Source organism: Panulirus ornatus, chromosome 52 (assembly GCF_036320965.1).
Source record: "Panulirus ornatus isolate Po-2019 chromosome 52, ASM3632096v1, whole genome shotgun sequence".
Lineage (NCBI taxonomy): Eukaryota > Metazoa > Arthropoda > Malacostraca > Decapoda > Palinuridae > Panulirus > Panulirus ornatus.
The window spans coordinates 11,734,355-11,747,845 of NC_092275.1; the positions used below are offsets into that span (position 1 = coordinate 11,734,355).

General features: G+C 41.9%; 1 protein-coding gene across 7 annotated transcripts in view; it reads left to right on the top strand.

The window, feature by feature from the left end:
* Positions 1 to 13,491, top strand: part of LOC139765063 (uncharacterized) — a 197,253-nt gene that overhangs the window by 102,896 nt on the left and 80,866 nt on the right. The gene's annotated exons all lie outside the window — the stretch shown is intronic.

Genomic DNA, 13,491 nt, shown 5'->3' on the forward strand with positions numbered 1-13,491 from the left:
TCTCTAGCTGTCATGTATAATGCACCGAAACCACAGCTCCCTTTCCACATCCAGGCCCCACAAAACTTTCCATGGTGTGCCCTAGACACTTCACATGCCCTGGCTCAATCCATTGACAGCACGTCGACCCCGGTATACCACATCGTTCCAATTCACTCTATTCCTTGCACGCCTTTCACCCTCCTGCATGTTCAGGCCCTGATCGCTCAAAATCTTTTTCACTCCATCTCTCCACCTCCAATTTGGTCTCCCACTTCTGCTCGTTCTCTCCACCTCTGACACATATATCCTCTTGGTCAATCTATCCTCACTCATTCTCTCCATGTGACCAAACCATTTCAAAACACCCTCTTCTGCTCTCTCAACCACACCCTTTTTATTACCACACATCTCTCTTACCCTATAATTACTTACCTGATCAAACCACCTCACACCACATATTGTCCTCAAACATCTCATTTCCAACACATCCACCCTCCTCTGCACAACTCTATCTATAGCCCACACTTCGCAACCATATAACATTGTTGAAACCACTATTCCTTCAAGCATACCCACTTTTGCTTTCCGAGATGATGTTCTTGCCTTCCACACATTTTTCAATGCTCCCAGAACCTTCACCCCCTCCCCCACGCTGTGACTCACTTCCACTTCCATGGTTCCATCCACAGCCAAATCCACTCCCAGATATCTAAAACACTTCACTTCCTCCAGTTTTTCTCCATTCAAACTTATCTCCCAATTGACTTGTCCCTCAACCCTACTGTACCTAATAACCTTGCTCTTATTCACATTTACTCTCAGCTTTCTTCTTTCACACACTTTACCAAACTCAGTCACCAGCTTCTGCAGTTTCTCACCCGAATCAACCACCAGTGCTGCATCATCATTGAACAACAATTGACTCACTTTCCAAGCTCTCTCATCCACAACAGACTGCATACTTGCCCCTCTTTCCAAAACTCTTGCATTCACCTCCCTAACAACCCCATCCATAAACAAATTAAACAACCAAGGAGACATCACGCACTCCTGCTGCAAACCAACATTCATTGAGAACCAATCACTTTCTTCTCTTCCTACACGTACACATGTCTTACATCCTTGATAAAAACTTTTCACTGCGTCTAACAACTTGCTTCCCAAACCATATATTCTTAATACCTTCCACAGAGCATCTCTATCAACTCTATCATATACCTTCCCCAGATCCGTAAATGCTACATACAAATCCATTTGCTTTTCTTAGTATTACCATTATATATCTATGTATTATGATACATAGCACACACCCATGATTGAAAACAAACTAATGGGGTGAGAAATAATCTAAGCTCTGGATTTAAAGGGATGCCAAGCAATCTGATATTTCCAACTGATAAAAACCCCTATCAGAAACATCAAGTGTTATCATTATTTATGATTTTTTTTTTTTTTTTTTTTATACTTTGTTGCTGTCTCCCGTGTTTGCGAGGTAGCGCAAGGAAACAGACGAAAGAAATGGCCCAACCCCCCCCATACACATGTATATACATACGTCCACACACGCAAATATACATACCTACACAGCTTTCCATGGTTTACCCCAGACGCTTCACATGCCTTGATTCAATCCACTGACAGCACGTCAGCCCCGGTATACCACATCGCTCCAATTCACTCTATTCCTTGCCCTCCTTTCACCTTCCTGCATGTTCAGGCCCCGATCACACAAAATCTTTTTCACTCCATCTTTCCACCTCCAATTTGGTCTCCCTCTTCTCCTCGTTCCCTCCACCTCCGACACATATATCCTCTTGGTCAATCTTTCCTCACTCATCCTCTCCATGTGCCCAAACCACTTCAAAACACCCTCTTCTGCTCTCTCAACCACGCTCTTTTTATTTCCACACATCTCTCTTACCCTTACGTTACTCACTCGATCAAACCACCTCACACCACACATTGTCCTCAAACATCTCATTTCCAGCACATCCATCCTCCTGCGCACAACTCTATCCATAGCCCACGCCTCGCAACCATACAACATTGTTGGAACCACTATTCCTTCAAACATACCCATTTTTGCTTTCCGAGATAATGTTCTCGACTTCCACACATTCTTCAAGGCCCCCAGAATTTTCGCCCCCTCCCCCACCCTATGATCCACTTCCGCTTCCATGGTTCCATCCGCTGCCAGATCCACTTCCAGATATCTAAAACACCTCACTTCCTCCAGTTTTTCTCCATTCAAACTCACCTCCCAATTGACTTGACCCTCAACCCTACTGTACCTAATAACCTTGCTCTTATTCACATTTACTCTTAACTTTCTTCTTCCACACACTTTACCAAACTCAGTCACCAGCTTCTGCAGTTTCACACATGAATCAGCCACCAGCGCTGTGTCATCAGCGAACAACAACTGACTCCCTTCCCAAGCTCTCTCATCCCCAACAGACCTCATACTTGCCCCTCTTTCCAAAACTCTTGCATTTACCTCCCTAACAACCCCATCCATAAACAAATTAAACAACCATGGAGACATCACACACCCCTGTCGCAAACCTACATTCACTGAGAACCAATCACTTTCCTCTCTTCCTACACGTACACATGCCTTACATCCTCGATAAAAACTTTTCACTGCTTCTAACAACTTTCCTCCCACACCATATATTCTTAATACCTTCCACAGAGCATCTCTGTCAACTCTATCATATGCCTTCTCCAGGTCCATAAATGCTACATACAAATCCATTTGCTTTTCTAAGTATTTCTCACATACATTCTTCAAAGCAAACACCTGATCCACACATCCTCTACCACTTCTGAAACCACACTGCTCTTCCCCAATCTGATGCTCTGTACATGCCTTCACCCTCTCAATTAATACCCTCCCATATAATTTACCAGGAATACTCAACAAACTTATACCTCTGTAATTTGAGCACTCACTCTTATCCCCTTTGCCTTTGTACAATGGCACTATGCACGCATTCCGCCAATCCTCAGGCACCTCACCATGAGTCATACATACATTAAATAACCTTACCAACCAGTCAACAATACAGTCACCCCCTTTTTTAATAAATTCCACTGCAATACCATCCAAACCTGCTGCCTTGCCGGCTTTCATCTTCCGCAAAGCTTTCACTACCTCTTCTCTGTTTACCAAATCATTTTCCCTAACCCTCTCACTTTGCATACCACCTCGACCAAAACACCCTATATCTGCCACTCTATCATCAAACACATTCAACAAACCTTCAAAATACTCACTCCATCTCCTTCTCACATCACCACTACTTGTTATCACCTCCCCATTTGCGCCCTTCACTGAAGTTCCCATTTGCTCCCTTGTCTTACGCACTTTATTTACCTCCTTCCAGAACATCTTTTTATTCTCCCTAAAATTTAATGATACTCTCTCACCCCATCTCTCATTTGCCCTTTTTTTCACCTCTTGCACCTTTCTCTTGACCTCCTGTCTCTTTCTTTTATACATCTCCCACTCAATTTCATTTTTTCCCTGCAAAAATCGTCCAAATGCCTCTCTCTTCTCTTTCACTAATACTCTTACTTCTTCATCCCACCACTCACTACCCTTTCTAATCAACCCACCTCCCACTCTTCTCATGCCACAAGCATCTTTTGCGCAATCCATCACTGATTCCCTAAATACATCCCATTCCTCCCCCACTCTCCTTACTTCCATTGTTCTCACCTTTTTCCATTCTGTACTCAGTCTCTCCTGGTACTTCCTCACACAGGTCTCCTTCTCAAGCTCACTTACTCTCACCACCTTCTTCACCCCAACATTCACTCTTCTTTTCTGAAAACCCATACAAATCTTCACCTTAGCCTCCACAAGATAATGATCAGACATCCCTCCAGTTGCACCTCTCAGCACATTAACATCCAAAAGTCTCTCTTTCGCGAGCCTGTCAATTAACACGTAATCCAATAACGCTCTCTGGCCATCTCTCCTACTTACATAAGTATACTTATGTATATCTCGCTTTTTAAACCAGGTATTCCCAATCATCAGTCCTTTTTCAGCACATAAATCTACAAGCTCTTCACCATTTCCATTTATAACACTGAACACCCCATGTATACCAATTATTCCCTCAACTGCCACATTACTCACCTTTGCATTCAAATCACCCATCACTATAACCCGGTCTCGTGCATCAAAACCACTAACACACTCATTCAGCTGCTCCCAAAACACTTGCCTCTCTTGATCTTTCTTCTCATGCCCAGGTGCATAAGCACCAATAATCACCCACCTCTCTCCATCAACTTTCAGTTTTACCCATATTAATCGAGAATTTACTTTCTTACACTCTATCACATACTCCCACAACTCCTGTTTCAGAAGTATTGCTACTCCTTCCCTTGCTCTTGTCCTCTCACTAACCCCTGACTTTATTCCCCAGACATTCCCAAACCACTCTTCCCCTTTACCCTTGAGCTTCGTTTCACTCAGAGCCAAAACATCCAGGTTCCTTTCCTCAAACATACTACCTATCTCTCCTTTTTTCACATCTTGGTTACATCCACACACATTTAGGCACCCCACTCGGAGCCTTCGAGGAGGATGAGCACTCCCCGCGTGACTCCTTCTTCTGTTTCTCATTTTAGAAAGTTAATACAAGGAGGGGAGGATTTCTGGCCCCCCGCTCCCGTCCCCTCTAGTCGCTTTCTACGACACGCGAGGAATATGTGGGAAGTATTCTTTCACCCCTATCCCCAGGGATAATCCTCTACGACACGCGAGGAATACGTGGGAAGTATTCTTTCACCCCTATCCCCAGGGATAATCCTCCGCGAAGGCTCAGAGTGGGGTGCCTAAATGTGTGTGGATGTAACCAAGATGTGAAGACCCTTACTGGAAAAACGATCACCCTTGAAGTAGAACCTTCAGACACAATTGAAAATGTGAAGGAAAATAGTGAAATTGGAGAAAAATGTAGCTTAGACATTGAAGCCTATTGATACAGTGGTTAAATTGATGAGAACTGCTATTGACGTTTGTGTAAATAAATTATACATTTCCTTTTTTCCATAGCCAGAGGTTGAACCATTATGTGACATTCATTTTTTTCATTCATTTCAAGCTAGAAGTTTTATTTATGAATTATGATTCATAAAACACACTTGCATAGCACATCTTGATGTTACAGAATCCATGGATTACCCAAATAATTATGAATACAGAGTATGAAATAAATTAATTAGTAAGTGGATGGTGACCATCAGTTGACTGAGTCATTGTTTATATGTGAAGTGTCAGCTGAACCTCACGTGGCGATGGAACCTTATGAGACCCTCATTCTATTCCTGGTTTGGGAGGGTCTTTAACTACACAGTATGCCCAAAATTTTTTGACAGGTGTGGACTATAGTTTGTACTTGGCAGTGAGAAAGAGTAATGCTTATTATGACTTCAGTTGTAATTAGCAGCCTGAGGTTTAAAAAACGTTTAGAAGCATTAAGAACCAGATCTGTGCTGTTAATGTTCAGTCATAGGTTATGATCTAAGAAGTTGTTTAGGAATGTTGTGAATAAGATCATTTGCTGTCAAAATGCCTCAGAACATTAGTAATAGGAGCTTGTGCTGTTTAAGGAGAACTTAGGGACATTGTGACTTTAAGCTTATACTGTTTAATAATTTGGGAACATAATTAATCCCATCTAGTGTTGCTTTGGAGGCTGGGATGATGAAGTAAAGTTGCTAGTGAAAGAGAAAGAGAGGTTTATGGTGGTACTCACAGGGAGAGAGTGTGAGGGCTTGGTAGATGTACAAGAGAAAGTGGCAGGTGGTCAAGAGGAAGGTGTAGGGACTGAAAAAGATGGCAAAAGAGAGTTGGGTGAGTGAGTATCAGTAGATTTCAAAGGAAATAAAAAAAAGTCTTTTGGAAGGAGGTTAGTAGGGTGTGAAAAACAAGAGAACAAATGAAGGAGGCAAATGGGAAGTAGTAATTGGAAGTAGTAATTGGGGAGTTGAAGAAGAGATGGAGTATCATGGAGGGGTGTTAATTTAGGGTGTTTGGGTTGGATAGGTATGCAAAATGAGTCATGGCAATTAGTTTGGTAAAGAGAGAAGAGATTTTGAAAACCTAAAGTAAGATGAAATGTGGCAAGACATAAAGTTAATGGTATTACAATTGAATTTTTTAAGAAAGAGGTTGACTGTGTTGTTTGGTTGGTTTGGGGATTGGCAGGATGCATGCAAAATGCCACTGTATAAAGGTAAGGGGGACTGAGGTGAATGTTTAATTGACAGAGGTATAAGTTTGTTGAGTGTCCCTGATAAGTTGTATGGGAGAGTGGTTGGCTGTTGGTGATTGAGAGGGTGGGGGCATGCACAGAGCATCAGAATGGGGAGGAACATTGTGGTTCAGAAGCAATAGGGATGTCTTGAACATGTTTTAGCAATTGAAAATATGTGTGAGAAATACTTAAAGAAACAAGAATTTTATCTGACATTTACGGATCGAGAGAAAGCATAGATAGAGTTGATGGAGATGCTTTGCAGAAGGTCTTAAGAATATATGATGTGGGAGGAAAGATATTTGAAATAGAGGAGCTTTTATCAAGAGAGTAATGCATGTGTGTGAGTAAGTAGAGAGGAGAGTACGTGGCTCCAGGTGAAAGTGGGTCTGTGGCAGGGATGTGTGTTGTCACCTTAGGTGTTTTTGTTTATGGATAGGATGGGGAGGGAAATACATGCAGGAGTCTTGGGGAGAGGGGCAGATATTCAGTCTATAGCGGGTGAGACGTCATGGAAGCGAGTCATTTGATGATTGCTGATGACATTTGTGGAGCCAGGTTTGAGTAAGTGCAGAAGGTGGTGTCTGTGTTTTGGAGAATGTTTTATGAGAAGGAATTTCAGAATGAATGTGAACAAAAGCAAGGTTATTAGGTTTAGCAGGCAAGAGGGACAGTTTAGTTAGCTGGAGTGTGAATTTGAATGGAGACATTTGGTAGGAAGTAAGCTGTTGTAGATACTTAGGAGTAGACATGGCAGTGAATGTCACCATGGAATTGGAGACAAGTCATAGGGTTGGTGAGAGGGTGAAGGTTCTTAAGAGCATTAGGGAATGTGTGGAATTATCTGGGAGGGTGAAGATGAGTGTACTGGAAGGTGTGGTAGTCCCAGTGTTGCATTATGGATATGAGGTGTGGGCTATAGATGAGTATGCACAGAGGGTGGATGTGTTGGAAAAGAAATGTTTGAGTACAGTATTTGGTGTGAGGTGTTTTGATGAGTAAGTGACAAAAGGGTAAGAGAGAGGTGTGTTAATAAGAAGAGTATAGTTGAGAGAACTGAAGAGAATGCTTTGATTTGTTTTTGATACATAGAGAGATTGAGTGAGGAGAGGTCAGAAGTGAAAGAGAAAAGCAGACAGGGAAGTCCAAACTAGAGATGGAAGGATGAAGTGAAAAACATTTTGAGTGGTTGTGGCCTTAACATACTGAACAGCAAAATGCATGCATGAGTTAGAGTATATTAGAGCGATGTTGTGTACGAGGGAAGATGTGCAGTCAGCAATCTCAACCAGGTATATGAAGCTGCCAGGGAAAACCACAGAAAAGTTTGTTGGGCCTGGTTGTGGAAAGAGGGCTGTGGTTCAGCATGTTATATATGACAGCTAGGGGGTGGATGTGAGCAAATGAGGTTTCTTTTTTTGTTCCTGGTGCTAATATGTTGATGTCATAAATGAACAAATATGATGAAAAATGTGAATTGGAATGATTCGGTATACTGGGGTTGACATGCTGTCTGGGATGAACCATGGAAAGGTCTGTGGGGCCTGGATGTGGATAGGGAGCTGTGTTTTTAGTGCATTACACATGACCGCTAGAGACTGAGAGTGAGTGGATGTGGCCTTTTTTCGCCTGTTTCCTGGCACTACCTCGTTGAAATGGGTGGCGATGCTGTTTCTTGTGGGGCAGGTGGCACCAGGAATGGATGAAGGTGAGTAAATAAAGTTGCTTGTGAAAGAGAAAAGAGAGGCATTTGGGTGTTACCTGAAATAACAAGGAAGGAGTGATGGACTGAGGATGATATGGAGTGAATATCCTGAAGGATTGTTGAATGTCTTTGATGATAGAGCAGCAGTTGCAGGGTGGTTAGGTCAGGGTGGTAAGTGAAGTGAGAGAGTCATGGGGATTGGTTTGGTGATGTTGATTGGTTGGTTAGGATGTTCATTGTATGTATGGATCATGGTGAAGTGCCTGAGGATTGGTAGAATTCATGTTTAGTGCCACTGTATAAAGGCAAAGGGGATAAAGATGAGTGTTTAAACTACAGAGGCATTAGTTTGTTAAGTATACCTGGAAAATTTGGGAGGAGCAGTGTGGTTTTAGAAGCAATAGTGGCTGTGTGGATCAGGTGTTTGCTTTGAAGAGAAAAACAGATGGATTTGTAAATGGCATTTATGGACTTGAGTAAGGCACATGATAGGGTTGATAGAGATGCTTTGTGGAAGCTCTTAAGAATGTGTGGTGTGGGAGGTAAGCTGCTAGAAGCAGTGAGGAGTTTTTACCAAACATGTAAGGCGTATGTACATGTAGGAAAAGAAGAGAGTGAATGGTTCCCTGTAAAGGTCAGTCTGCGGCAAGAGTTCTTTAATTTGTTTATGGATAAGGTGGTGAGGGAGGAAAATACAAGAATTTTGGAGAGAGGGGCAAACATGCAGTCTGTTGGGGATGAAAAGGCCTAGGAAGTGAGTCAGTTGTTGTTTGCCAGTGATATATTACTGGTGGCTGATTTGAGTGAGAAACTGCAGAAGTTGGTAACTGAGTTTGGGAAAGTGTGTGAAAGAAGAAAGTTGAGGGTAAATGTGAATAAAAGCAAGGTTATTAGGTTTAGTAGGGTTTGAATTACAAGTTAGTTGGGAAGTAAGTTTGAATGGAGAAAAATTGGAAGTTAAGTATATCAGGTATCTGGGAGTGAATATGGTTTTGAATGGAACCTTGGAAGCATAAGTGAGTGGGGGAAGGAGAAGGTTGTGGGAGTGCTGAAGAATGTGTGGAAAGAGAGATAAACAAGAGGAAAAATAGGCATGTTTGAAGGAATTGTAGTCCCAACATTATTAGATAGATGTGAGGCATGGACTATAGATATGACAGTGTGGAGGAGGGAGGATGTCTTGGAAATTAAATGTTTGAGGACAATATGTGATGTGAGGTCATTTGATCATTTATGTAATGAAAGGATAAGAGAGATATGTGGTAATAAAAAGAGTATAGTTGAGAGAGCAGAAGAGAGTGTTCTGAAATGCTCTAGGCATATGGAGAGAAAGGTTGACAAAGAAGATAAATATGCCAGAAGTGGAGGGATAAAGGGGTACAGGGAAACCAGATTGGAAATGGAAGGATGAGGTAAAAAAAGATTTTGAGTGATTGAGGCCTGAACATGCAGGAGGATGAAAGGCATGCTTAGGATAGAGTGAATTGGAACAATGTAGTTTACTGAGGTCAAAGTGCTGTCAGTGGACTGAACCAGGGTATGTGAAACATCTGATGTAAACCATGGGAAAGTCTGTGGGGCATGGATTTGGATAGGGAGCTGTGGTTTTGGTGCATTTCACATGACAGCTTGCATATGGATGCGAGCCAATGTTGCCTTTCTTTGTCTGTTCCTTGCGCTACTTCGCTAGTGAAGGAAACAACAATCAAGTATGAAAAAATACATATATTTATGTGTATGAAGAAATACCAGGAAAGATTGAGTGTAGAATGGCAAAAGATGAAAGTAAATGAAGTGATGGGAATAGGTGAGGAATGGGAAGTATGTAGGGAAGCAGTGATGGCAAGTGCAAGAAATACATGTGGCATGCAAAAGTTGGGAGGTAGGCAGATTAAAAAGGGTAGTATGTGGTAGGATGAAGAACTGCAGTTGCTTGTGGAGGAGGAAAGGGAGGCATTTGGATGGTACTTATAGGGAAGGAGTGCAAATGATTGGGAGATGTATAAGAGAAAGCTGCAGGAGGTCAAGAAAAGGGTGCATCAGTTGAAAAAGAAAATGAGAGTTGGGCTGAGACAATACCATTAAGCTTTAGGGAGCTGAAAATACCATTAAGCTTTAGGGAGAATAAAACATTGTTTTGGAAAGAGTTATATAATGTGCAAAAGACAAGAGAAGAAATGGGAACATTGGTGAAGGGGCAAAAGGGGAAGTGATAAATGGTTAAGTATGTTTGATGTTAGAGTGGCAGATTTAGGGTGTTTTGGTTGGGTTGGTATGTGAAGTGAAAGAATCATGAAGGGTGTTTTGGTGAAGAGAGAAAAGGTGGTGAAAGCTTTGCATCCTTGTAATGTGGAAAGGCAGCCAGAGTGGATGGTATGGCAACTGAATTTATTGAGAAAGGAGGTGACTGTGTTGATTGGTTGGTAAGGATTTTCAGTAGGTGTATGGATCCTGCTGAGGTGGTTGAGAATCAGTGTGATACTTATATATTGCCTTTTTATGAAGGCGAGGAGTATAAAGGTGAGTGATTAAACTATCGAGGTATAAGTTTGTTGAATATACCTGATATGTTGTTTCGGAGGTTATTGATTGAGAGGGTGATGAAGTGCAGAGCATCAGACTGGGGAGGAGCAGTGTGGTTTCATAAGTGATAGAAAAATGTATGATTCAGGTGTTTGCTTTAAATAATGTGTGTGAAAAATACATAAAGAGACAGATGAATATTTGCGTGGCATTTATGAATCAGGTAAAGACATATAATAGCATTGATAGAAATGCAGTGTGAAAAGTCTTAAGAATGTATGGTGTGGGAGGAAGGCTGCTAGAAGCAGTTAGAAATTTTTATTAAGGTTGTTAGGCATGTGTATGAGTAGAAAGAGAGTGAATGGTTCCAAGCGAAGGATGGTCTGTAGCAGGGGTGTGTGATGTCACCATGGTTGTTTAGTTTGTTTATAGATGGAGTGGTTAGAGAGAAGAGTGAATGCAAGGGAAGTAAATGTGAGAGTCTTGGAGAGAGGGACAAGTATGCAGTTTGTGGGCAATAAGAGGGCTTGGGAAGTCAGATTTTGTTTGTTGATGATACAGCACTAGTGGCAGAGTCAGGTTTTTGTGTGTTGATGATACAACACTGGGGGTGGATTCGAGTGAGAGACTGCAGAAAGTGGTGACAGAGTTTGGAAGAGTGTCTGAAAGGAGAAAGTTGAGAGTAAATGGGAATCAAAGCAAGGTTATTAGGTACCATGGGAGTGAAAGTGAATCAAAGGGTAGGGTAGGGGGTGAAGGTTCTGGGAGCACTGAAGAATGTGTAGAAGAGAGAACATTATCTGGGAGGGAAAAGGCATGGGCTATAGATAAAGCTGTGCAGAGAGGGGATGTGTTGGAAATGAAATGTTTGAGGACAGTATGTGATGTGAGATGGTTTGATTAAGTAATGTAAGGGTAAGAGAGATGTGTGGTAACAAAAAGAATGTGGTTGAAAGAGCAGAAGAGGGTATGCTGGTATGGTTTGGACATATGTAGAGAATGAGTGAGGAAAGGTTAACATAGAGGATATATATATGTCAGAAGTGGAGGGAACAAGAAGGGGAGACCAAACTGGAGATGGAAGAATGAATTGAAAAAGATATTGAGTGATTGGATCAGCATTCTTCATCCGCACAGTCTTCCAAAGTTAGTAACCAACTCACTCTCCTCTCTTCCTAACTACACATGCCTTACACCCTTGTTAAAAACTTATTACTGCTTCTAGTAGCTTTTCTCCCACACCATCTATATTTGACACCTTCATTAAGACATCTTTGTTAACCCTGTCATATGCTTTCTCTAGATCTATAAAAGCCACATTTATGAGTGAGGAAAGATTGACAAAGAGGATATATGTGTCAGAGGTGGAGAGAACGAGGAGAAGTGGGAGACCAAATTGGAGGGGAAAGGATGGAGTGAAAAAGAATTTGAGTGATCGGGGCCTGAACATGCAGGAGGTGAAAGGCATGCAAGGAATAGAGTGCATTGGAATGAAGTGGTATACCGGGGTTGACGTGCTGTCACTGGATTGAACCAGGGCATGTGAAGTGTCTCGGGTAAACCATGGAAAGTTTTGTGGGGCCTAGATGTGGAAAGGGAGCTGTGGTTTTGGTGCATTACACGTGACATCTAGAGACTGAGTGTGAATGAGTGTGGCCTTTGTTGCAGGGGAGTGCCATTTCATGTGTGGTGGGGTGGCAACGCGAATGGCTGAGGGCAGCAAGTATGAATATGTACATGTGTATATATGTATTTGTCTGTGTATGTATATGTATGTATACATTTGAAATGTATAGGTATGTATATGTGCATGTGTGGGTGTGTATGTATATACATGTGTATGTAGGTGGGTTGGGCTATTCTTTCGTCTGTTTCCTGCGCTACCTCGCTAACGTGGGAGACAGCAAAAAAGTGTGATAAATAAATAAATAATTGTTTCTCAGAGTATTTCTCACACAAGTTCTTTAAAGCAAACACTTGATTTACACATCTACCACATCTGAAACCATATTGTTCCTCCCCAGTCTGTTACTCCCATACATGCCATCACTCTCTCAGTCACTACTCTCTCATATAATTTACCAGATACAATCAACAAACTTCATGTATTTCTCTAGTTTGAATGCTCATCTTTATCCCCCATGCCTTTATACAGTGGTGCTATGTATGCATTCTGCCATTCCTCAGACACCCCACCATGATCCACACATAAATTGAAAATCCTAACTAACCAATCAACAACACAGTCACCCACTTTCCTAAGAAATTCAGCAGCATTACCATCCACTCCAGCCATCTTGCCACATTTCATTTTACATAGGGTTTCATCACCTCTTTTCTATTCACCTGACCACTCTTCCTGACATTTTCAGTTCACACACCACCCTAACCCAAACATCCTGCATGTGCTATCCTGTCATCATACACATTCAATTATTTGTCTGTCTATTTGTATCTCTGCTGCCTGTTCCCTTCAGGAACTCCCTCAAGGGAGTGGCCATGGCAAAAGAATCTCCATAACTGATGAACTCTGATGCCACGTTGTAGCATTTAGTGCCTCACTCTTAACAAACCATTGGTAGAGGGCTACTCTAGTGCAGTGTTTTTAGAGGCTCCAACCCAATGTTCCTTCTGATTACTTCTACCTAATATGCCCACCTGATGTTCCAACCTATTACTGTTACCAAATGCTCCCACCTACCTGCTTGGGTATTTCTAATTAGATATGAGCGTTAGGTAGAAATAGTTGACTATTTCTACCTAATGTTCCTGCCTTGTACTTTTATCTGTATCTCTTACCACTTTGCCAAAAGGTAGAGTTAGTGCATAGGACTCACTGCAGGAAAAACCTAGAGTTATGAAGAATGAGTTGTGTGAGTCAAGTGTTCTCAAGTATTATGTGTGACAGAGAGATTGTATGTTTGTGGACAGAATGCCAGTAGCCCATATGTGGGTGAGGCAGAAAGGAAAGACAGTTACCTGGGTCAGAGGGGTGCAGCTTGT